Below are 25,942 nucleotides of genomic sequence, written 5' to 3' on the forward strand. Positions count from 1 at the left end.
TCCCCTTCTCTCCCCATCGTGTCTACCGCTCCCCTTTTTATATACATTGTTTGTTTGTCTCTGATTTCTTTTTGTGATAAATGTTAGTTCTTTCACGAGCCTCGATTCTGTATACAAAAAAAAAAAAAAAAAAATACAAAACAATTCACAAACACTTGAACACAAATAAATCAAACAATTCCAGAAGTGTACGAAGTTGGTAGTAAAGCTTCTTCTTCTTCCTGAACGTCATCATACTTAACTCAGAAACGTGATGAACAGCACATTCAGCAGCGTATATTCAACAAAAAGGTAAAATGATGATTTGACATTTGTGATTGATTCTGATTTGGATGTAATTGCTTTTCCATGAAATTTGCCCTCTTTTCAAATATGTTATGTTTCTTTTTCACTTGAGCCTGGTGTTGGCTTAGCGGTTAGGGTGCCGGCTTGGGATCCTAGGATCCTGGGTTTGAATCCTGGTCGATCGCTGAATTAACGCCAGGGGGGTTGACTCAGCCTGTCATCCTTCCGAGGTCGGCAAATTGAGTACCAGCTTGCTGGGATGAATGATCACGGTGTGTACCCCGGCTTAGAATAGGTGCACCGTATCCCTGCGCATCGTAAGAGGCGACCAAGGGTTGGTGTCAGGAAGGGCATCCGGCCATAAAAACATTGCCTCAAATAGGGAACCATGATTCTCATGGGGCCCGCAAGGCTAACCCCCGCTCTAGCGGGGAAAAATGGCCTTTAAAAAACGATCATTCATATTCATTCTTTTTCGCTTGAGCAACGCTGGGTACTCCAGCTAGAAACACTTATATACTTTACTCGGGGTACAAATACAAATACAACTTTGCCTGGGGGGTAACATAGGCTATGTGGCCGCGGCCTCATTAGGGGATATGGGGAACCCGGGAGAGGAGCGTAAATTCTCGATGTAAATGTGTACGTGTAGCGCCATCTGGTGATGTTGGCAGAGGGCATTACAATTTCCTTTTTTTTTTTTACCTGGGCAACACTGAGGTTAAAGCACTCTTTGCATGGGTAAATTTTTCCTCTTTTTCTCCCCCCTCCACCAAAACGGAGGAACTGTCAAAGACCACCCCCCCCCCCCCCCAAAAGCTGTATATGTAGTATATCTTTCCCCTTCCACTCCCTTCCACTCAACTCCTTCCACTCACCCCACTCCCTTCCTCAACCCTCCCTCTCCAGCTCCCCCCACCCACCCCCCGCCCTCACCCGGCAATGCCGGGTACTCCTGTTAGTAGCTCTATAATATTCTCCGTAGGTGATTCTGTCTGTCTGTCTGTGAAATGTCTATCCAGGGGAGTGGCTACACCCAGTCTGGGAGGGGCTTCAAAAACAAATATCCACCATTTTATTTACTTGCATAGCTTTGAGGCCTGTTTTGTTAGGCCCGTGGTGTCTTGCTCTCTCTCTCTCACAGTTTTATTTCAACTCTAATTCAATATCTCATTTCATTTTTCACAGTTGCTAACATGGTTTTAGACTCGGTTGAAAAAAACGGGAAGGAAACTCGATGAAAGTTACCGTTTATAGAACGAAATGCATTTTCAAAGGCCTATAACATAAAGACCACTGAGACTCTCACGACTTTATCTCGACTCTAATTCATCATCTGATTTCATTTTTATTGATGGTTTTAGACTCGGTTTCAGCAATAATTGAGAAAATTCACGCACACACGGGAATTTGCTGAGACATTTTAGAAATTCGCGGCACGGTATATCATAAAGGCCTCACATTTTTACTTGGCCGGCCAGTTAGTTTCCAACCGCCCAATGGCAGCTCCTCCTCTGCATCCTCCGGATAAATCTTGCCGACTACGCCATGTTGTGGAAGCCAAGTTGTTGGAACCACTCGAACCACAAAATGGATCACCAACCACTTCAGACTGAACAAGGAAATTTATTGAAGTACGTGTACACGGAGAGAATGGTAATCATATAGATGAGTATACACCAAGCAATCCTACCATTCTCTGAAAAATCAAGTGTCGAGTTAGTAGTATTTATACATTGCCAAGAAGAACAGCGCAGCATGTTATCTCCCCGAATGAGATTTTGAGCTCACGACGTGGCTGCTACAATTCCTAGAAATGACTCCCCCAGTCCTTACATCAACAGAGTTTAAAAGTTCACCAATCGCCCTACTCCAGTGAGCTACATTTCAATATGATCCATACAATATTCCCCATCAACACAACAAACACTTCACCTAAAGCTGATTTTCATCCAATTAGCAGCAACATTACATGATAACCCACAAGCCCACAAGTTATAATAACAACTGCTGTCAAACCCAGAATGCAATTCATTTTTCCCTTGTAAATCAACTACCCATGATACTCCTTATTTTCCCTTGGCTTTGATTGGACAGAAAGGACAATTACCATTTGTCAGCTTCTCTACACACACACACACACACACACACACACACACACACACACACACAAACACACACACACACACACACAATTGCGTCGAGACGTGAGTGGCTTACCTCCACAGCTCTCTCATCGGTTCTCCCATGCACAGCTGCTGAGGGATATCTGTGGAGTTCTGTGTTGACGACAGATGAGAGAATCGTTGAGAGAGGATGCACGGGTACGAGTATGAATGAGTACGAGTCATGGATTGTGCACCCACACGGGATCGCATAGCGAGAATTGGTTTACGTCCTATGAATTACGTTCTATGAATGAACGACGTTTCGAGGCAGACCAAGTTACTGGCATGACCACTGGACTCTTGCGCGAGATGCCTGTTGGACCCCAGAGAGGAGGGGTCTTCGAGGGAGAGGGAGAGGGTTTCGGCATAGAGAAGGAGAGGAATTTTGAGTGGAAAGGGAAAAGTGAACATGAATGCACAGAAAGGGCTGCTAACAAAACAACAAAACAACAACAGGAATTTTAAGGCCATTTTCCCTGCTAGAGTGGGGGTTAGCCTTGCGGTCCCCATGACGATCTTCTCCATTTTGCCCGAATGGGCTGCTAGGACTACTAACACCTATGTAAAAGGGCTGCTAACACCGGATCTGATAAATCGAGACGGTGCTTTGTGAACAGACGTGGCTCCAATAAACCGTATGTAAAACCCCGGATGCCAGAAGCAAAGGTTTGAAGGGGGATGGGAAGGATTTTGAGTGGAAAGGGAAAAGTGAACATGAATGCACACGAAGGGCCGCGAAAACTGAGTATAAAACGAGATCGCGCTTCGTGAACAGACATGGCGTCTAAGTGTAATTCCAAAGAGTAATTGTAAATGGTAATTCTGAAGGGTTTTATTTTTTATTTTTTGTATACAAGATCGAGGCTCGTGAAAGTTCTAACATTAATCACACAAAAAGTCAAACCGACACAAACCGACACATAAAACACAAAATAAGGGGAGCCGTAGACAAGATGGGGGAAAGAGGGTGAAAGACACAAACACAACATTTGAGAGCAGGGACATCGAGAGAACTATGGGAAGGAGAGGGCTTGGGGGGAGGTGGGAGAGGTATAAAACATATGGACACTGCAAGGACTTCCAGGAAAGAAATTGGAATTTCGAAAAAGTGTATCTGGGGTGAATTAATGGGGGTAGAAAAGATCAAGGTTTTGGATGGGGGAAGATAAGAGATGGTAGTGAACAGCTCTTTTAAAGAACTGGAGGGAGGAGTGGGATTGAAGGGAGTGGGGGAGTTTGTTCCAGAGGCGGGATAAAAGGGGAATGAAAGAGTGGAGGTGAGCAGAGAGCCTAGATTTTGGCAGTTTAAACATAAGAGGGTTGCTGGTAGATCTTGTGCGACCTGCAGTAATATTTGGGGTATAGAGCACAGAGAGAGCTGGGGGAGCAAGGCCGGAGAGATGTCAGTAGAAGACAGAAAGACCACCAACCTGCCTGCGGTGAGTGAGTGAAAAGCCCTTAGAGTTGAAAAGCCAGCGGTGAGTGAGTGAAAAGCCCTTAGAGTTAGCTTCAGCGCAGGACATTCCAATGATTCTGAAAGCTTTGGTTTCAACAGCGTGAAGCCGAGCAAGGTGTGAGGCAGGAGCACCGCCCCCAGAAGGGGGAACAGTATTCCATTGAGCTGCGGATGAAAGCCTTGGATGTTGTGAGGAGCTCAGGTGTGCCAAGGAAGGACTTCGCACGACGGAGGATGCCCAGTCGGCGACTGGCTTTGGAGGCCAGCTTGGAAATGTGGTTTTCCCAGGAAAGATCATGGCAGATAGTGAGACCCAAAAGCTTGAGCGACAGAACTTCTTGGAGAGGATTGTTGAGAAAGTAGATGGGAGGGTATTCCAATCAGTCTTTTCGGAGAGACATAGCAAGAGTGTGAGATTTGTCAGGATTGAAAGACATGTTCCACTTGTTTGACCAGTTTGTGATTTTGTCCAGGTCTGCAGACAGTGAGGAGGCGGCAGACTGCCAATCTGAGGGATGAGGAATGGAGCGGCAAAGAGTGGAGTCATCAGCAAAGAGATAGAGAAGATTTTTCCAGAGAGTCGGAGAGATCATTGATGAAGACCAGGAAAAGCACAGGGCCCAGAACACTACCTTGGGGAACTCCAGCCAGAACAGAAGGGGCGATGAGAGAAATCCATTCAGGGCCACACGTTGTCTACGACCAGAGAGGAAGTCCGCAAGCCAAGCGTGAAGATTTATATGGATACCATAGGAGCAGAGTTTGGTGAGCAGAGCTGGGTGCCAGACAGTATCGAAGGCACGTGATATGTCAAGGGAGACAGCTCTGATTTCCTGTTTGGCATTGAGGACCTCCATCCATTGTTGAGACAGCAGAAGCAACATGTCCAGAGTAGAATGACCTGGTCTGAATCCAAATTGATGATCAGAGATCAAGGCATTGGAGAAGAGGAAGGATTTGATATCCGAAGCAATGATGGATTCCATGACTTTGCTGATAATTGGGGAGAGGAGGACACAGAGTCCAGGAGCAGTTGGGTTCGACTGGGTAAGGTGGGAACAGAGAGAGATGGGTTTGGGACACAAGATTTTGAGGCAAACACAGAGTTGAGGCATTCGGCTTTGTCACGTGCGGTGTCAACTGTGTAGCCATTTGAGGTGAGGGAGGGGATAGAGGGGAAACAAACACCAGAAATGAATTTGACCAGACGCCACCAGGATTTGGAGGAAGGAGACAGGTTTGAGAGTTCATTCTTGAGTGTGAAGAAATCGTGCTTCCTGGCACTCCTGAGGGTAGACACACATTTGTTTCGAGCTTGGGGGAAGGAACTGAGATTGCCTTCAGTTGGATTTGCCTTCAAAGAGGGCAAGTTGTTTCAGGGCAACTGCCTCACCACAAGATTCAGTGTACCATGGGGGAGGGGGGAAGGGTAAGACAACTGAAGACGAGATGGGATAAATCTGTGCATGAGAGAGAGAGAGAGCAGTTTGCTTTGGAAGAATTCCCAAGAAGAATTGATGTCAGAGGCAGTAGAGTTGAGACCAGTCCAGATGATTAATGGCTGCTTGCAGCCTCTGCCAGTCGGCCTGAGTGAAATGCCAGACTCGTCGACGCTGAGGAGGCTCTCTGAGAATGGCCAGAGAGATGTCAACTTCAACAAGCACATGATCAGAAGAACCGATTGGAGCAGAAGAAGAGCAGCAGACATTTGCAGGGAAGTTTGTCATAACCAAGTCCAGAAGAGAAGATACTCCATTGACTGAGATCCAGGTCGGGAAATTGACAGATTGTGTCAGTCCCAATGAGTCACAGAAGTCCTTTGCTGAGGTGCCATGGTTGGTGAGAGAAGAACCCACACCCAGCCAGCTGGCATGATGACAGTTGAAGTCGCCACATATAAAGAAGAGAGAGTTGGGATGAGTTGATAGAAGTTGGTCCATGTTGTCAGACAGCGACATGTAAATGGAGTCATCACTGTGGAGTACGGTGCAGAACACATCTGAACAAAAAGTGGGAGCGGAGAGTAAGCCGTATCCAGAGGTACTCCTGGGGGTGGGGTGGAGAGAGGGCAGTGCAAGGAGAGTGAGGTAGAGAGTTTTTGATAAAGATAGCAACCCCACCACCAGGACGAGGCTCAGGTCTATCATACCGGAGGAGGGAGAAACCAGGAAGAGATATTAAAGAATCAGAGACATCTTGAAGGAGGAAAGTTTCTGTTAAGCAAATCAAGTCTGGATTGTCAGAAGCAACCTGAATGGAGAGATCAATCAAGTGAAGGGCCCGGTTTGAGTGAAGGGCCCGGATGTTTGAGGTCCATATCGTTAATGAGGAGAGAGGGAGAGCATCGGGTGCAGGAGAGGGGTGGGGAGGGGTAGGGTCAGATGAAGGATGAGAGGGGGATGTAGGAAGAGCAGTTGATAGTGTGTCAGAGATTACAGAAGAGTTACAAGAAAGGGAAGGATGAGGAGGACGAAAGGTTTGATGGTGATGGGATGAGGCACAGTGAGGAGTTCTTTGAGGGGGGAGGGGGCAGAGGAAAGTACAAGGTTGGGGGAGGTGGAGGTATGAGATAGAAGGGAGATGAAGTGGGGAGGAGGCAGCTTTGAGAAGGAGGTGGGAGGGGGGAGAATTGGAGAGGGATGGTAGGGGGGGGGGAGATTTGAAGGGGAGGGGTTGGGGGGAGTTTTGAAGGGGAGGAGTTAGGGGGGAGTTTAGGCGGAGAGGGGAAAGGGGGGAGTTTAGAAAGTGGATGATTAATGAAAGACGAACATTGATAACAAATTGGGTTTATTGTGATTTTCAAGTTAGCGATCCATTTAAGAACGATGGAGGAGGGGTGGAATGAATGTGAATTTAGAGCATGTGGTGATTTAGAATTATAAGAGATTGAATATTTTTTTGAAGTGGATTGAGTTGGAGAAGAAATTGAAAAGAGCCTTTTAAATGGGAAGAAAAACAGCGTGTTGTAATATACCACTGAATAAAACACTGCAAGGGAAAGTTTAAACATATTTAAACAGAACCGTGAAGAACAATCTAATATTCACAAAAATATCAAGGGGAGAGGGAGCCTGGAGGCACAACCACGAGTTTCGTGAACTGGGCAAAAGGTGTCAGCAAAAGAAACAGGGCAAAACAGATCTGGGGAATGGCGTGAAAATGGAGATAAATGGGAGTGAAACACAGAGTCGCAGAACGAACGAACGAAAATAACAAAGAAGGAAATGTTTTTTGTTTTTTTTAAAGAATTTAAACAAGGAAGTATGGGGTGAAAAGATTGGGAAAAGACTGAGAGAACGAGAGTAGAAGGACCACAATCGACCACTGAGAGAAAACAAGCCTCAAGGTAGGATTCTTCAAGAACTAGGCCGCAAAATTACGCGGTACGAAATACTCGACTATTATATACAGGCATGAAAGATTAACACTGATAATCTTCCAAGGGACGCACTTTAGGTACACACATGTAAGATAAATACAGTTTCGACAAAAATACAATTGTGAACAATTACTTAACTTCGAGCGTGCGTGAAGATGGGGACAGCTTCGAAAAATTGTGACCTCCCCCGCAAGATCTCGCGAGATCTCCCAGGTAATTCTAAAGGGTAATTCTGAACGGTTATTCTAAAGTGTAATTCTAAAGGGTAATTCTGAACGGTTATTCTAAAGTGTAATTCTAAAGGGTAATTCCACAGGGTAATTCGAAAGGGTGATTCTAAAATGTAATTCTAAAGGATAATTCTAAAGGGTGATTCTAAAGGGTAATTCTAAAGGGTAATTCTAAAGGGTAATTCTAAAGGGTAATTCTAAAGTGTAATTCTAAAGAGTAATTCTAAAGGGTAATTCTAAAGTGTAATTCTAAAGGGTAATTCTAAAGGGTAATTCTAAAGTGTAATTCTAAAGGGTCATTCTAAAGGGTAATTCTAAAGGGTGATTCTAAAGTGTAATTCTAGAGGGTAATTCTAAAGGGTAATTCTAAAGTGTAATTCTAAAGGGTCATTCTAAAGGGTAATTCTAAAGGGTGATTCTAAAGTGTAATTCTAGAGGGTAATTCTAAAGTGTCATTCTAAAGTGTAATTCTAAAGGGTAATTCTAAAGTGTAATTCTAAAGTGTAATACTAAAGGGTAATTCTAAAGTGTAATTCTAAAGTGTAATTCTAAAGGGTAATTCTAAAGTGTAATTCTAAAGGGTAATTCTAAAGGGTAATCCTAAAGGGTAATTCTAAAGGGTAATTCTAAAGGGTAATTCTAAAGGGTAATTCTAAAGTGTAATTCTAAAGGGTAATTCTAAAGGGTAATTCTAAAGGGTAATTCTAAAGTGTAATTCTAAAGGGTAATTCTAAAGGGTAATTCTAAAGTGTAATTCTAAAGGGTCATTCTAAAGGGTAATTCTAAAGGGTGATTCTAAAGTGTAATTCTAGAGGGTAATTCTAAAGGGTAATTCTAAAGTGTAATTCTAAAGGGTCATTCTAAAGGGTAATTCTAAAGGGTGATTCTAAAGTGTAATTCTAGAGGGTAATTCTAAAGTGTCATTCTAAAGTGTAATTCGAAAGGGTAATTCTAAAGTGTCATTCTAAAGTGTAATACTAAAGGGTAATTCTAAAGTGTAATTCTAAAGTGTAATTCTAAAGGGTAATTCTAAAGTGTAATTCTAAAGGGTAATTCTAAAGGGTAATCCTAAAGGGTAATTCTAAAGGGTAATTCTAAAGGGTAATTCTAAAGGGTAATTCTAAAGTGTAATTCTAAAGGGTAATTCTAAAGGGTAATCCTAAAGGGTAATTCTAAAGTGTAATTCTAAAGTGTAATTCTAAAGGGTAATTCTAAAGTGTAATTCTAAAGGGTAATTCTAAAGTGTAATTCTAAAGGGTAATTCTAAAGGGTAATTCTAAAGTGTAATTCCAAAGGGTAATTCTAAAGGGTAATTCTAAAGTGTAATTCTAAAGGGTGATTCTAAAGTGTAATTCTAGAGGGTAATTCTAAAGGGTAATTCTAAAGTGTAATTCTAAAGGGTCATTCTAAAGGGTAATTCTAAAGGGTGATTCTAAAGTGTAATTCTAGAGGGTAATTCTAAAGTGTCATTCTAAAGTGTAATTCTAAAGGGTAATTCTAAAGTGTAATTCTAAAGGGTAATTCTAAAGGGTAATTCTAAAGGGTAATTCTAAAGTGTAATTCTAAAGGGTAATTCGAAAGGGTAATTCTAAAGGGTAATTCTAAAGGGTAATTCTAAAGGGTAATTCTAAAGTGTAATTCTAAAGGGTAATTCGAAAGGGTAATTCTAAAGGGTAATTCTAAAGTGTAATTCTAAAGGGTAATTCGAAAGGGTAATTCTAAAGGGTAATTCTAAAGGGTAATTCTAAAGGGTAATTCTAAAGGGTAATTCGAAAGGGTAATTCGAAAGGGTAATTCTAAAGGGTAATTCTAAAGTGTAATTCTAAAGTGTAATTCTAAAGGGTAATTATAAAGGGTAATTCTAAAGGGTAATTCTAAAGGGTAATTCTAAAGTGTAATTCTAAAGGGTAATTCTAAAGGGTAATTCTAAAGTGTAATTCTAAAGGGTAATTCTAAAGTGTAATTCTAAAGGGTAATTCTAAAGGGTAATTCTAAAGGGTAATTCTAAAGTGTAATTCTAAAGTGTAATTCTAAAGGGTAATTCTAAAGGGTAATTCTAAAGGGTAATTCTAATGGGTAATTCTAAAGGGTAATTCTAAAGTGTATTTCTAAAGGGAGATCTCGCGAGATCACGGCGAGGTCACGTCTTTTCGAAGCTGCTCCATGCGCTCACGCTTTCGAAGCTAAGTGATATTTCTCAATTGTGTTTTTGTCGAGACTGTATCTATCTTTCGGTGTATGTACCTATAGCGTATCTTTTGGAAAATTTTCGGTGCTAATTTTTCGTACATGTATACACAATCGTCGGTTAATGGTATTGAGTATTCTGCGGCCTAGTACTCGTAGGCTTAGACTACCGTACCGTCTCAGACCTTGTGGCTTGTTTTTCTCTCAGCGATTCGTCGAATGCGCTGAAATTATTTTCGTTCTCTGTTTCGTCCCAGTCGTTCACCCCGTACCTCCTTGTTTAATATCTGTACTCACAAAAAAAAAAAAAAAAAAACCCCAAAATAATTTCCTTCCCAGGTCTTATTCGTTTATTTGTTGTTCTTTTTGTTCGTTCGTTCTTCGTTCGCGATCACGCGGTTAGAAATGTATAATCTCTCCCCTGAACAACTATTTTCTCTCATATATTATAACACCCTTTTCTTCTTTTCCTACAAAAGGATGCTTTCGTCTTGGTCACCAAATCTATTCATTCCAAAAAATATATATAATACCATCTCTTACAGTTCCTCCTTTCTACATTCCCTAAACTATCCAGAACTCCATCCCTCCTCCAGTGTCCTCAAACGTATTTTTGACTCGAAGGTCTCAAACTCATTTTGCAAAAAATGTTCGTTTCCCATGAATCATACACTTTTCAAAATCCAATCTCACCCCTCCCCTCCAAATCCTCCCCATCACCCATCCCTTTCAAATCTCCCCCCTTGCCCCTTCCCTCCCCTCCCTCCTAAACTCCTCCCACACCCCTCCCCTCCGAGACTCTCCCTCGCTCCTCCCCTCCTAGACTCCCCTCTCACCCCTCCTCCTCAAAGCATCCTCCCTGCTTCTTCCTCCTTCCAACTTTCACCTTCATCTCCCCAAACCTTCTGCCTTGCTCTTCCCCCTCCTCAAATAACACCTCACTGTGCCTCACCCAATCTCCATCAAACCTTTTGTCCGCCCCATTCTTCCCTTTCTCCAAGCTATTCTGAAATCTCTGACACACCTTCAACAGCTCTCCCTACCTCTTCCTCCTCTTCCACATCTTACCCTACCCCTCCCTCCCCCTGTTCTGGACCCGATGCTCCCCCTTCCTCTTCATTAACGGTATGGACCTCAAACATCCGGGGCCTTCGCTCAAACTTGACTGACCTCTCCATACAGGTTGCTTCTGACAAACCAGATGTCATCTGCTTAACAGAAACTTTCCTCCTTCATGATGTCTCTGATGCCTTGGTATCTCTCCCAGGTTACTCCCTCCTCCGGTATGATAGACCTGAGCCTCGTCCTGGAGGTGGGGTTGCTATCTTTATAAAAAACTCTCTCCCTCACTCGCCCTCCACTGCCCTCTCTCCACCTCACCCCCAGGAATACCTTTGGCTACGGCTTCCCCTTCGCTCCCACCTTTTGTTCATATGTGTGTTGTACCGTCCACCAATCAGCGATGACTCCATCTACATCTCACTGTCTGATAATATGGACCAACTTCTATCTACCCATCCCAACTCTCTCTTCCTCATATGTGGTGATTTCAATTGTCACCATGCCAGTTGGCTGGGTGTGGGTACCTCTCTCACCAGCCATGGCTCTTCAGCAAAGGACTTCTGCGACTCACTGGGACTGACACAATCTGTCAATTTCCCGACCCGGATCTCAGTCAACGGAGCATCTTCTCTTCTGGATTTGGTTATGACAAACTTCCCTGAAAATGTCTGCTGCTCTTCTTCTGCTCCAATCGGCTCATCTGATCATGTGCTTGTCAAAGTGGACATCTCTCTGACCATTCTCAGAGAGCCTCCTCAGCGTCGACGAGTCTGGCATTTCACTCAGGCCAACTGGCACGGTCTTCAAGCAGCCATCAATCATCTGGACTGGTCTCCCATCTCTACCGCCTCTGACATCAACTCATCCTGGGAATTCTTTCAAAGTAAATTGCTCTCTCTCATGCACAGATTTATACCATCTCGTCTTCAGTTGTCATACCCTTCCTCCCGTCCATGGTACACGGAAACTTGTGGTGAGGCTGTTGCCCTGAAACAACTTGCTTTCGTCTCCTGGAAAGCAAATCCAACGGAAGGAAATCTCATTTCCTTTCACAAAGCCCGAAACAAGTGTGTGTCCACCCTCAGGAGAGCCAGGAAACAATATCTCACCATTCTCAAGACCGAACTCTCTTATCTGCCTCCCTCTTCCAAATCCTGGTGGCGTCTGGTCAAATCTGTTTCTGGTGTTTGTTCCCCCTCCATCCCCTCCCTCACCTCAAACGGCTTAACGGCTGACTCCGCACGTGAAAAAGCTGAATGCCTCAACTCTGTGTTTGCCTCTAAATCTTGTGTCCCAAACCCATCCCTCTCTGTACCCACCATACCCAGTCGTACCCAGCTGCTCCTGGACTCTGTGTCCTTTCCTCCTGACAAGGTGGAAAAGTTTCTGTCAACCCTCGACTCTGATTCTGCAACTGGTCCTGACGGCATCAGCCCACGGGTCCTAAAATCATGTTCTTCTGCTCTTTCACTCCCTCTTTCTGTTCTCTTCACCCTCTCTTTTGCTCAAGGTCATCTGCCATCTGCTTGGAAATCAGCCAACATCACCGCTTTGCACAAAAAAGGTGCAAAAACAGATCCCAGCAAATACAGACCAATCAGCCTTCTCCCAATTATCAGCAAAGTCATGGAATCCATCATTGCTTCAGATATTAAATCTTTCCTCTTCTCCAATGGCTTGATCTCTGATCATCAATTTGGTTTCAGACCTGGTCACTCTACTCTGGACATGCTGCTTCTGCTTTCTCAACAATGGATGGAGGTCCTCAACGCCAAACAGGAAATTAGAGCTGTCTCCCTTGACATTTCACGTGCCTTCGATACGGTCTGGCACCCTGCTCTGCTCTCCAAACTCTCCTCCTTTGGTATCCATGGAAATCTCCACGCATGGCTGGCAGACTTCCTCTCTGGTCGTAGTCAACGTGTGGTGCTGAATGGGTTTCTCTCATCTCCTCTTCCTGTTCAGGCTGGAGTTCCCCAAGGTAGTGTTCTGGGCCCTGTGCTTTTTCTGGTCTTCATCAATGATCTCTCTGACTCTCTTGAAAATCCTCTCTATCTCTTTGCTGACGACTCTACTCTCTGTCGCTCCATTCCTCATCCCTCAGATCGGCAGTCTGCAGCCTCCTCACTCTCTGCAGACCTGGACAAAATCACAGACTGGTCAAAGAAGTGGAACATGTCTTTCAATCCTGACAAATCTCACACTCTTACAATGTCTCTCCGAAAGGACCGACTGGACAACCCTCCCATCTACTTTCTCAACAATCCTCTCCAAGTAGTTCTGTCGCTCAAGCTTTTGGGTCTCACTATCTGCCATGATCTTTCTTGGGAAAACCACATTTCCAAGCTGGCCTCCAAAGCCAGTCGCCGACTGGGCATCCTCCGTCGTGCGAAGTCCTTCCTTGGCACACCTGAGCTCCTCACCACATACAAGGCTTTCATCCGCAGCTCAATGGAATACTGTTCCCCCCTCTGGGCTGGTGCTCCTGCCTCACACCTTGCTCGGCTTCACCCTGTTGAGGCCAAAGCTTTCAGAATCATTGGAATCTCCTGTGATGTAGTCAACGCCGAGGGCCTTTCACTCACTCACCGCAGGCAGGTTGGTGGTCTTTCTGTCTTCTACCGACTCCTCTCCGGCCTTGCTCCCCCAGCTCTCTCTGTGCTCTGTCCCCCCAATATTCCTTCAGGTCACACAAGATCTGCCTGCAACCCTCTTATGGTTAAACTGCCAAAGTCTAGGCTCTCTGCTCACCTTCACTCTTTCATTCCCCTTTTCTCCCGCCTCTGGAACAAACTCCCCCACTCCCTTCAATCCCACTCCTCCCTCCAGGTCTTTAAAACAGCTGTTCATCACCATCTCTTATCGTCCACCATCGAAAACCTTGATCTTTTCTACCCCCGGTAATTCACCCCAGAGTCCTTGCAGTGTTCATATGTTTTAATCCTCTCCCACCTCCCCCCAAGTCCTCCCGATGTCCCTGCTCTCAAATGTTGTGTTTGTGTCCTTCCCCCTCTTCCCCCTCTCTTTTGTGTCCTTCCCCCTCTCTCCCCATCTTGTCTGCCGCTCCCCTTGTTTTTTGTGTTTTGTGTGTCGGTTTGTCTTTTTGTGTGATTAATGTTAGCTCTTTCACGAGCCTCGATCTTGTATACAAAAAAAAAAAAAAAAAAAAAAAAGGTAATTCTAAAGTGTAATTCTAAAGGGTAATTCTAAAGGGTAATTCTAAAGGGTAATTCCAAAGTGTAATTCTAAAGGGTAATTCTAAAGGGTAATTCTAAAGTGTAATTCCAAAGGGTAATTCTAAAGGGTAATTCTAAAGGGTAATTCTAAAGTGTAATTCTAAAGGGTAATTCTAAAGGGTAATTCTAAAGGGTAATTCTAAAGGGTAATTCTAAAGTGTAATTCTAATGGGTAATTCTAAAGGGTAATTCTCAATGGTAATTCTAAAGTGCAATTCGAAAGGGTAATTCTAAAGTGTAATTCTAAAGGGTAATTCTAAAGGGTGATTCTAAAGTATAATTCTAAAGTGTAATTCTAAAGGGTAATTCGAAAGGGTAATTCTAAAGGGTAATTCTAAAGCGTAATTCTAAAGTGTAATTCTAAAGGGTAATTCTAAAGGGTAATTATAAAGGGTAATTCTAAAGGGTAATTCTAAAAGGTAATTCTAAAGGGTAATTCTAAAGTGTAATTCTAAAGGGTAATTCTAATGGGTAATTCTAAAGGGTAATTCTAAAGGGTAATTCTAAAGTGTAATTCCATAGGGTAATTCTAAAGAGTAATTCTAAAGTGTAATTCCAAAGGGTAATTCTAAAGGGTAATTCTAAAGGGTAATTCTAAAGTGTAATTCTAAAGGGTAATTCTAAAGGGTAATTCTAAAGGGTAATTCTCAATGGTAATTCTAAAGTATAATTCGAAAGGGTAATTCTAAAGGGTAATTCTCAGTGGTAATTCCAAAGTGTATTTCGAAAGGGTAATTCTAAAGTGTAATTCTAAAGGGTAATTCTAAAGGGTAATTCTGAAGGGTAATTCTAAAGGGTAATTCTAAAGGGTAATTCGAAAGGGTAATTCTAAAGGGTAATTCTAAAGCGTAATTCTAAAGTGTAATTCTAAAGGGTAATTCTAAAGGGTAATTCGAAAGGGTAATTCTAAAGGGTAATTCTAAAGGGTAATTCTAAAGTGTAATTCGAAAGAGTAATTCTAATGGGTAATTCTAAAGGGTAATTCTAAAGTGTAATTCTAAAGTGTAATTCTAAAGTGTAATTCTAAAGGGTATTCCAAAGGGGAATTCTAAAGGGTAATTCTAAAGGGTAATTCTAAAGTGTAATTCTAAAGGGTAATTCTAAAGTGTAATTCTAAAGGGTAATTCTAAAGGGTAATTCTAAAGGGTAATTCTAATGGGTAATTCTAAAGGGTAATTCTAAAGTGTAATTCTAAAGGGTAATTCTAAAGTGTAATTCTAAAGGGTAATTCTAAAGGGTAATTCGAAAGTGTAATTCTAAAGGGTAATTCTAAAGGGTAATTCTAAAGGGTAATTCTGAAGTGTAATTCTAAAGGGTAATTCTAAAGGGTAATTCGAAAGTGTAATTCTAAAGGGTAATTCTAAAGGGTAATTCTAAAGGGTAATTCTGAAGGGTAATTCTAAAGGGTAATTCTCAATGGTAATTCTAAAGTGTAATTCTAAAGTGTAATTCCAAAGGGTAATTCTAAAGGGTAATTCTAAAGGGTAATTCCACCTTTTAGAATCTGATCCACCGGGTGGAATCTAAAGAGGTTAGATTTTAGAATCTAAAGGGTAAACCTGATCCACCGTTTGCCCTTCAGGTGACTCGTGGTGGTCCCTCTCGGCTCTTCCCCCGTTGGTATTTTTGTGCACATAAGATTGTTCACAGTTCTGTTTAAATATTATTTAAATATGTATAACCTTTCCCCTTCAGTGGTTTATTCAGTGGTATATTACAACACGCTGTTTTTCTTCCTATTTAAAAGGCTTTTCTCAATTTCCTCTCCAACTCATTCCACCTCAAAAAAAAGAAATTCAATATCTTATACGTCTCCCTCACTACATGGTCTAAATTCACATTCATTCCATCCCTCCTCCATCATTCTGAACCGGATTGCTAACTTGAAAATCACAACAAACCCAATTTGTTTTCAATGTTCGTCTTTCATTAATCATCCACTTTCTAAACTCCCCTCTTGCCCCTCCCATCCAAATCCCTCCCCTTGCACCTACACTCCTAAACTCCCCCCTTGCCCCGCCACTCTTAAACTCCCCCCCTACACCTCCACTCCTGAACTCCCCCCTTGCCCTTCCACTCCTGAACTCCCCCCTCGCCCTTCCCCTCCTAAACTCCCCCCTCACTCCTCCCCTTCAAAACTCACTCCCAACCCCTCCCATTCAAATCTCCCCCCATACCATTCCTCTCCAATTCTCCCTCCTCCCCCCTCCTCCTCAAAGCTGCCTCCTCCCCACTTCATCTCCCTTCTATCTCATACCTCCACCCCCCCCAACCTTCTTCTTTCCTCTGCCCCCCCTCAAACAACCCCTCTCTGTGCCTCATCCCTTCAACTTCAAACCTTTCATCCTCCTCATCCTTCCCTTTCTTGGAACTCTTCTGCAATCGCTGACACACTAACAACTGCTCTCCCTACCTCCCCCTCTCATCCTTCATCTTACCCTACTCCTCCCCTCCCCTGTCCTGTACCCGATGCTACCCCTCTCTCTTCATTAACGGTATGGACCTCAAACATTCGGGGCCTTCGCTCAAACCTGACTGATCTCTCCATACAGGTTGCTTCTGACAATCCAGACTTGATCTGCTTAACAGAGACTTTCCTCCTTCAAGATGTCTCTGATTTCTTAATATCTCTTCCTGGTTACTCCCTCCTCCGGTATGATAGACCTGAGCCTCGGCCTGGTGGTGGGGTGGCTATCTTTATCAAAAACTCTCTTCCTCACTCTCCTTGCACTGCCCTCTCTCCTCCTCACCCCCAGGAGTACCTCTGGCTACGGCTTCCTCTCCGCTCCCACCTTTTGTTCATATGTGTTCTGTACCGTCCCCCAAACAGTGATGACTCCATCTACATTTCACTGTCTGACAACATGGACCAACTTCTATCCACTCATCCCAACTCTCTCTTCCTCATATGTGGTGACTTCAATTGTCATCATGCCACCTGGTTGGGTGTGGGTTCCTCTCTCACCAGTCATGGCACCTCAGCAAAGGACTTCTGTGACTCACTGGGATTGACACAATCTGTCAATTTCCCGACCCGGATCTCAGCCAATGGAGTATCTTCTCTTCTAGACTTGGTTATGACTAACTTCCCTGCTAATGTCTGCTGCTCTTCTTCTGCTCCAATCGGTTCTTCTGATCATGTGCTTGTCAAAGTGGACATCTCTCTGGCCATTCTCAGAGAGCCTCCTCAGCGTCGACGAGTCTGGCATTTCACTCAGGCCGACTGGGACGGTCTTCAAGCAGCCATCAATCGTCTGGATTGGTCTCCCATCTCCACTGCCTCTGACATCAATTCTTCCTGGGAATTCTTCCAAAGCAAACTGATCTCTCTCATGCACAGATTTATCCCATCTCGCCTTCAGTTGTCTTACCCTTCCTCCCGTCCATGGTACACTGAATCTTGTGGTGAGGCAGTTGCCCTGAAACAACTTGCGTTTGCCTCTTGGAAGGCTAATCCAACTGAAGGAAATCTCAGTTCCTTCCACCAAGCTCGGAACAAGTGTGTGTCTACCCTCAGGAGTGCCAGGAAGCACTATCTCTCCTCACTCAAGAATGAACTCTCAAACCTGTCTCCTTCCTCCAAATCCTGGTGGCGTCTGGTCAAATCCGTTTCTGGTGTTTGTTCCCCCCCATCCCCTCCCTTACCTCAAATGGCCACACAGTTGACATCGCATGTGACAAAGCCGAATGCCTCAACTCTGTGTTTGCCTCAAAATCCTTAGTCCCAAACCCAGCTCTCTCTGTTCCCACCTTTCCCAGTCGAACCAAACTGCTCCTGGACTCTGTGACCTTCTCTCCTGACAAGGTGGAGGAGTTTTTGTCAAACCTCGACTCTGATTCTGCAACTGGACCAGATGGCATCAGCCCACGGGTCCTAAAATCCTGCTCTGCCACTCTATCTCACCCTCTCTCTGTTCTTTTCACCCTATCCTTTGCTCAAGGTCATCTGCCAGCATCCTGGAAATCAGCAAACATTACCGCTTTACACAAAAAAGGTGCAAAAACAGATCCTTGCAACTACAGACCAATCAGCCTGCTCCCAATTATCAGCAAAGTCATGGAATCCATCATTGCTTCGGATATTGCTTCGCACGTGAAAAAGCTGAATGCCTCAACTCTGTGTTTGCCTCTAAATCTTGTGTCCCAAACCCATCCCTCTCTGTACCCACCATACCCAGTCGTACCCTGCTGCTCCTGGACTCCGTGTCCTTTCCTCCTGACAAGGTGGAAAAGTTTCTGTCAACCCTCGACTCTGATTCTGCAACTGGACCCGACGGCATCAGCCCACGGGTCCTAAAATCCTGCTCTGCTGCTCTATCTCACCCTCTCTCTGTTCTCTTCACCCTCTCTTTTGCTCAAGGTCAACTGCCATCTGCTTGGAAATCAGCCAACATCACCGCTTTGCACAAAAAAGGTGCAAAAACAGATCCTAGCAACTACAGACCAATCAGCCTTCTCCCAATTATCAGCAAAGTCATGGAATCCATCATTGCTTCGGATATGAAATCTTTCCTCTTCTCCAATGGCTTGATCTCTGATCATCAATTTGGTTTCAGACCAGGTCACTCTACTCTGGACATGCTGCTTCTGCTGTCTCAACAATGGATGGAGGTCCTCAATGCCAAACAGGAAATTAGAGCTGTCTCCCTCGACATATCACGTGCCTTCGACACGGTCTGGCACCCCGCTCTGCTCACCAAACTCTCCTCCTTTGGTATCCATGGAAATCTCCACGCATGGCTGGCGGACTTCCTCTCTAGTCGTCGTCAACGTGTGGCCCTGAATGGGTTTCTCTCATCTCCTCTTCCTGTTCAGGCTGGAGTTCCCCAAGGCAGTGTTCTGGGCCCCGTGCTTTTTCTGGTCTTCATCAATGATCTCTCTGACTCTCTCGAAAATCCTCTCTATCTCTTTGCTGATGACTCCACTCTCTGCCGCTCCATTCCTCTTCCCTCAGATCGGCAGTCTGCTGCCTCCTCACTCTCTGAAGACCTGGACAAAATCACAGACTGGTCAAACAAGTGGAACATGTCTTTCAATCCTGACAAATCTCACACTCTTACTATGTCTCTCCGAAAAGATCGACTGGACAACCCTCCCATCTACTTTCTCAACAATCCTCTCCAAGAAGTTCTGTCGCTCAAGATTTTGGGTCTCACTATCTGCCATGATCTTTCTTGGGAAAACCACATTTCCAAGCTGGCCTCCAAAGCCAGTCGCCGACTGGGCATCCTCCGTCGTGCGAAGTCCTTCCTCGGCACACCTGAGCTCCTCACCACATACAAGGCTTTCATCCGCAGCTCAATGGAATACTGTTCTCCCCTATGGGCCGGTGCTCCTGCCTCACACCTAGCTCGGCTTCACGCTGTTGAAACCAAAGCTTTCAGAATTATTGGAATCTCCCGCGATGAAGCTATCTCTGAGGGCCTTTCACTCACTCACCGCAGGCAGGTAGGTGGTCTTTCTGTCTTCTACCGACTCCTCTCCGGCCTTGCACCCCCAGCTCTCTCTGTGCTCTGTCCCCCAAATATTCCTACAGGTCGCACAAGATCTGCCAGCAACCCTCTGATGGTTAAACTGCCGAAATCTCGGCTCTCTGCTCACCTTCACTCTTTCATTCCTCTTTTCTCCCGCCTCTGGAACAAACTCCCTCACTCCCTTCAATCCCACTCCTCCCTCCAGGTCTTTAAAACAGCTGTTCACCACCATCTCTTATCTTCCCCCATCCAAAACCTTGATCTTTTCTACCCCCGCTAATTCACCCCAGATCCACCTTATTTGAAATTCCAACTTCTTTCCTGGAAGTCCTGGCAGTGTCCATATGTTTTATACCTCTCCCACCGCCCCCTTCCCATGCCCCCCCCCCCCCCAAAGCCCTCGCCCTCTCTCAGATCTCTCGATGTCTCCATGTCTCTCGGTCCCTGCTCTCAAATGTTGTGTTTGTGTCCTTCCCCCTCTCTCCCCATCTTGTCTACCGCTCCCGATGTTATGTTTTATGTGTCGGTTTGTCTTTCTGTGTGATTAATGTTCGCTCTTTCACGAGCCTCGATCTTGTATACAAAAAAAAAAAAAAAAAAAAAAAAAAAAAAAATGAAATCTTTCCTCTTCTCCAATGGCTTGATCTCTGATCAGCAATTTGGTTTCAGACCAGGTCACTCTACTCTGGACATGCTGCTTCTGCTGTCTCAACAATGGATGGAGGTCCTCAATGCCAAACAGGAAATCAGAGCTGTCTCCCTTGACATATCACGTGCCTTCGATACGGTCTGGCACCCAGCTCTGCTCACCAAACTCTCCTCCTATGGTATCCATGGAAATCTCCATGCATGGCTTGCGGACTTCCTCTCTGGTCGTAGTCAACGTGTGGCCCTGAATGGATTTCTCTCATCTCCCCTTCCCGTTCAGGCTGGAGTTCCCCAAGGCAGTGTGCTGGGCCCTGTGCTTTTTCTGGTCTTTATCAATGATCTCTCCGACTCTCTGGAAAATCCTCTGTATCTCTTTGCTGATGACTCCACTCTCTGCCGCTCCATTCCTCTTCCCTCAGATCGGCAGTCTGCAGCCTCCTCACTCTCTGAAGACCTGGACAAAATCACAGACTGGTCAAACATGTGGAACATGTCTTTCCATCCTGACAAATCTCACACTCTTACTATGTTTCTCCGAAAAGATCGACTGGACAACCCTCCCATCTACTTTCTCAACAATCCTCTCCAAGAAGTTCTGTCGCTCAAGCTTTTGGGTCTCACCATCTGCCATGATCTTTCTTGGGAAAACCACATTTCCAAGCTGGCCTCCAAAGCCAGCCGCCGACTGGGCATCCTCCGTCGTGCAAAGTCCTTCCTAGGCACACCTGAGCTCCTCACCACATACAAGGCTTTCATCCGCAGCTCAATGGAATACTGTTCTCCCCTATGGGCTGGTGCTCCTGCCTCACACCTGGCTCGGCTTCACGCTGTTGAATCCAAAGCTTTCAGAATCATTGGAATCTCCCGCCTCTGGAACAAACTCCCACACTCACTTCAATCCCACTCCTCCCTCCAGGTCTTCAAAACAGCTGTTCACCACCATCTCTTATCTTCCCCCATCCAAAACCTTGATCTTTTTTACCCCCACTAATTCACCCCAGATCCACCTTGTTTGAAATTCCAACTTCTTTCCTGGAAGTCTTGGCAGTGTCCATATGTTTTATACCTCTCCCACCCCCCCCCCCCCTTCCCATGCCTCCCCCCCAAAAGCCCTCTCCCTCCCACAGTTCTCTCGATGTCTCCATGTCTCTCGGTCCCTGCTCTCAAATGTTGTTTGTGTCCTTCCTCCTCTCTCCCCATCTTGTCTACCGCTCCCGATGTTATTTGTTTTGTGTGTCTGTTTGTCTTTCTGTGTGATTAATGTTCGCTCTTTCACGAGCCTCGATCTTGTATACAAAAAAACAAAAAAAAAATAATAATAAAAAATTTCTAAAGGGTAATTCTAAAAGGTAATTCTAAAGGGTAATTCTAAAGGGTAATTCTAAAGTGTAATTCTAAAGGGTAATTCTAATGGGTAATTCTAAAGGGTAATTCTAAAGTGTAATTCTAAAGGGTAATTCTAAAGGGTAATTCTAAAGGGTAATTCTAAAGTGTAATTCTAAAGTGTAATTCTAAAGGGTAATTCTAAAGTGTAATTCTAAAGGGTAATTCTAAAGTGTAATTCTAAAGGGTAATTCTAAAAGGTAATTCTAAAGTGTAATTCTAAAGGGTAATTCTAATGGGTAATTCTAAAGTGTAATTCTAAAGGGTAATTCTAAAGGGTAATTCTAAAGGGTAATTCTAAAGTGTAATTCTAAAGGGTAATTCTAAAGGGTAATTCTAAAGGGTAATTCTAAAGGGTAATTCTAAAGGGTAATTCTAAAGTTTAATTCTAAAGGGTAATTCTAATGGGTAATTCTAAAGGGTAATTCTAAAGTGTAATTCTAAAGGGTAATTCTAAAGGGTAATTCTAAAGGGTAATTCTAAAGTGTAATTCTAAAGTGTAATTCTAAAGGGTAATTCTAAAGGGTAATTCTAAAGTGTAATTCTAAAGGGTAATTCTAAAGGGTAATTCTAAAGTGTAATTCTAATGGGTAATTCTAAAGGGTAATTCTAAAGTGTAATTCTAAAGGGTAATTCTAAAGGGTAATTCTAAAGGGTAATTCTAAAGTGTAATTCTAACGGGTAATTCTAAAGGGTAATTCTAAAGTGTAATTCTAAAGGGTAATTCTAAAGGGTAATTCTAAAGTGTAATTCTAATGGGTAATTCTAAAGGGTAATTCTAAAGCGTAATTCTTAAGGGTAATTCCAAAGTGTAATTCTAAAGTGTAATTCTAAAGTGTAATTCTAAAGGGTAATTCTAAAGGGTAATTCTAAAGTGTAATTCTAAAGTGTAATTCTAAAGGGTAATTCTAAAGGGTAATTCTAAAGTGTAATTCTAAAGGGTAATTCTAAAGGGTAATTCTAAAGTGTAATTCTAAAGGGTAATTCTAAAGGGTAATTCTAAAGTGTAATTCTAAAGGGTAATTCTAAAGGGTAATTCTAAAGTGTAATTCTAATGGGTAATTCTAAAGGGTAATTCTAAAGCGTAATTCTAAAGTGTAATTCTAAAGGGTAATTCTAAAGGGTAATTCTAAAGTGTAATTCTAAAGGGTAATTCTAAAGTGTAATTCTAAAGGGTAATTCTAAAGGGTAATTCTAAAGTGTAATTCTAAAGGGTAATTCTAAAGGGTAATTCTAAAGTGTAATTCTAAAGGGTAATTCTAAAGTGTAATTCTAAAGGGTAATTCTAAAGGGTAATTCTAAAGGGTAATTCTAAAGGGTAATTCTAAAGTGTAATTCTAAAGGGTAATTCTAAAGGGTAATTCTAAAGGGTAATTCTAAAGGGTAATTCTAAAGTGTAATTCTAAAGGGTAATTCTAAAGTGTAATTCTAAAGGGTAATTCTAAAGGGTAATTCTAAAGTGTAATTCTAAAGGGTAATTCTAAAGGGTAATTCTAAAGTGTAATTCTAAAGTGTAATTCTAAAGTGTAATTCTAAAGGGTAATTCTAAAGGGTAATTCTAAAGTGTAATTCTAAAGGGTAATTCTAAAGTGTAATTCTAAAGGGTAATTCTAAAGGGTAATTCTAAAGTGTAATTCTAAAGGGTAATTCTAAAGTGTAATTCTAAAGGGTAATTCTAAAGGGTAATTCTAAAGGGTAATTCTAAAGGGTAATTCTAAAGTGTAATTCTAAAGGGTAATTCTAAAGGGTAATTCTAAAGGGTAATTCTAAAGGGTAATTCTAAAGTGTAATTCTAAAGGGTAATTCTAAAGTGTAATTCTAAAGGGTAATTCTAAAGGGTAATTCTAAAGTGTAATTCTAAAGGGTAATTCTAAAGGGTAATTCTAAAGTGTAATTCTAAAGTGTAATTCTAAAGTGTAATTCTAAAGTGTAATTCTAAAGGGTAATTCTAAAGTGTAATTCTAAAGGGTAATTCTAAAGGGTAATTCTAAAGTGTAATTCTAAAGTGTAATTCTAAAGGGTAATTCTAAAGGGTAATTCTAAAGTGTAATTCTAAAGTGTAATTCTAAAGGGTAATTCTAAAGGGTAATTCTAAAGTGTAATTCTAAAGGGTAATTCTAAAGTGTAATTCTAAAGGGTAATTCTAAAGGGTAATTCTAAAGGGTAATTCTAAAGGGTAATTCTAAAGGGTAATTCTTAAGGGTAATTCTAAAGTGTAATTCTAAAGTGTAATTCTAAAGGGTAATTCTAAAGGGTAATTCTAAAGTGTAATTCTAAAGGGTAATTCTAAAGGGTAATTCTAAAGTGTAATTCTAAAGTGTAATTCTAAAGGGTAATTCTAAAGGGTAATTCTAAAGGGTAATTCTAAAGGGTAATTCTTAAGGGTAATTCTAAAGTGTAATTCTAAAGTGTAATTCTAAAGGGTAATTCTAAAGGGTAATTCTAAAGTGTAATTCTAAAGGGTAATTCTAAAGTGTAATTCTAAAGTGTAATTCTAAAGTGTAATTCTAAAGGGTAATTCTAAAGGGTAATTCTAAAGTGTAATTCTAAAGGGTAATTCTTAAGGGTAATTCTAAAGTGTAATTCTAAAGTGTAATTCTAAAGGGTAATTCTAATGGGTAATTCTAAAGTGTAATTCTAAAGTGTAATTCTAAAGTGTAATTCTAAAGGGTAATTCTAAAGGGTAATTCTAAAGTGTAATTCTAAAGGGTAATTCTAAAGGGTAATTCTAAAGTGTAATTCTAAAGTGTAATTCTAAAGGGTAATTCTAAAGTGTAATTCTAAAGCGTAATTCTTAAGGGTAATTCTAAAGGGTAATTCTAAAGGGTAATTCTAAAGTGTAATTCTAAAGTGTAATTCTAAAGGGTAATTCTAAAGGGTAATTCTAAAGGGTAATTCTAAAGGGTAATTCTAAAGGGTAATTCTAAAGGGTAATTCTAAAGGGTAATTCTTAAGGGTAATTCTAAAGTGTAATTCTAAAGTGTAATTCTAAAGGGTAATTCTAAAGGGTAATTCTAAAGTGTAATTCTAAAGGGTAATTCTAAAGGGTAATTCTAAAGTGTAATTCTAAAGTGTAATTCTAAAGGGTAATTCTAAAGGGTAATTCTAAAGGGTAATTCTAAAGGGTAATTCTTAAGGGTAATTCTAAAGTGTAATTCTAAAGTGTAATTCTAAAGGGTAATTCTAAAGGGTAATTCTAAAGTGTAATTCTAAAGGGTAATTCTAAAGGGTAATTCTAAAGTGTAATTCTAATGGGTAATTCTAAAGGGTAATTCTAAAGCGTAATTCTTAAGGGTAATTCCAAAGTGTAATTCTAAAGTGTAATTCTAAAGTGTAATTCTAAAGTGTAATTCTAAAGGGTAATTCTAAAGGGTAATTCTAAAGTGTAATTCTAAAGGGTAATTCTAAAGTGTAATTCTAAAGTGTAATTCTAAAGGGTAATTCTAAAGGGTAATTCTAAAGTGTAATTCTAAAGCGTAATTCTTAAGGGTAATTCTAAAGGGTAATTCTAAAGGGTAATTCTAAAGTGTAATTCTAAAGTGTAATTCTAAAGGGTAATTCTAAAGGGTAATTCTAAAGTGTAATTCTAAAGTGTAATTCTAAAGTGTAATTCTAAAGGGTAATTCTAAAGGGTAATTCTAAAGGGTAATTCTAAAGTGTAATTCTAAAGTGTAATTCTAAAGGGTAATTCTAAAGTGTAATTCTAAAGCGTAATTCTTAAGGGTAATTCTAAAGGGTAATTCTAAAGGGTAATTCTAAAGGGTAATTCTAAAGGGTAATTCTAAAGGGTAATTCTAAAGGGTAATTCTAAAGTGTAATTCTAAAGTGTAATTCTAAAGGGTAATTCTAAAGTGTAATTCTAAAGCGTAATTCTTAAGGGTAATTCTAAAGGGTAATTCTAAAGGGTAATTCTAAAGGGTAATCCTAAAGGGTAATTCTAAAGGGTAATTCTAAAGGGTAATTCTAAAGTGTAATTCTAAAGTGTAATTCTAAAGGGTAATTCTAAAGTGTAATTCTAAAGGGTAATTCTAAAGTGTAATTCTAAAGCGTAATTCTTAAGGGTAATTCTAAAGGGTAATTCTAAAGGGTAATTCTATTCGGTTTTTAAGGGTAATTGTCGGGGTTCTTAAGGGTAGTTCTCAAGGGTTCTTCTAAAGGGTTCTAACGGGTTCCTAAATTGTCAGCTGTGGTATAGAATTTGTAGTGGAGTCAGATAAACTGGAACTCACACACAAGTACGGCTCCTTTTATAATGTAGATATGCAACATTTACCAAGTTCTCGTGGACATGATTGTGTACATTGTGAAGAGGCACCGGGTTTGTTTGGTTATGTCAGGTTCCGAGGTGTTACTTGGACCAACATTCATCAACGGGACAGTTCATCTGACTGAATATCTGGTCATGCTTCTGAACATTGGTGGGATGATGAGGGT

At 42.0% G+C, this 25,942-nt stretch overlaps 1 protein-coding gene across 1 annotated transcript in view; it reads left to right on the forward strand.

Annotated features, from left to right (window-relative positions):
- Positions 1-25,942, forward strand: part of LOC137423816 (uncharacterized) — a 107,007-nt gene that overhangs the window by 37,881 nt on the left and 43,184 nt on the right. The window lies entirely within an intron of this gene.

Source organism: Myxine glutinosa, chromosome 3 (assembly GCF_964187855.1).
Source record: "Myxine glutinosa chromosome 3, kmMyxGlut1.1, whole genome shotgun sequence".
Classification (NCBI taxonomy): domain Eukaryota; kingdom Metazoa; phylum Chordata; class Myxini; order Myxiniformes; family Myxinidae; genus Myxine; species Myxine glutinosa.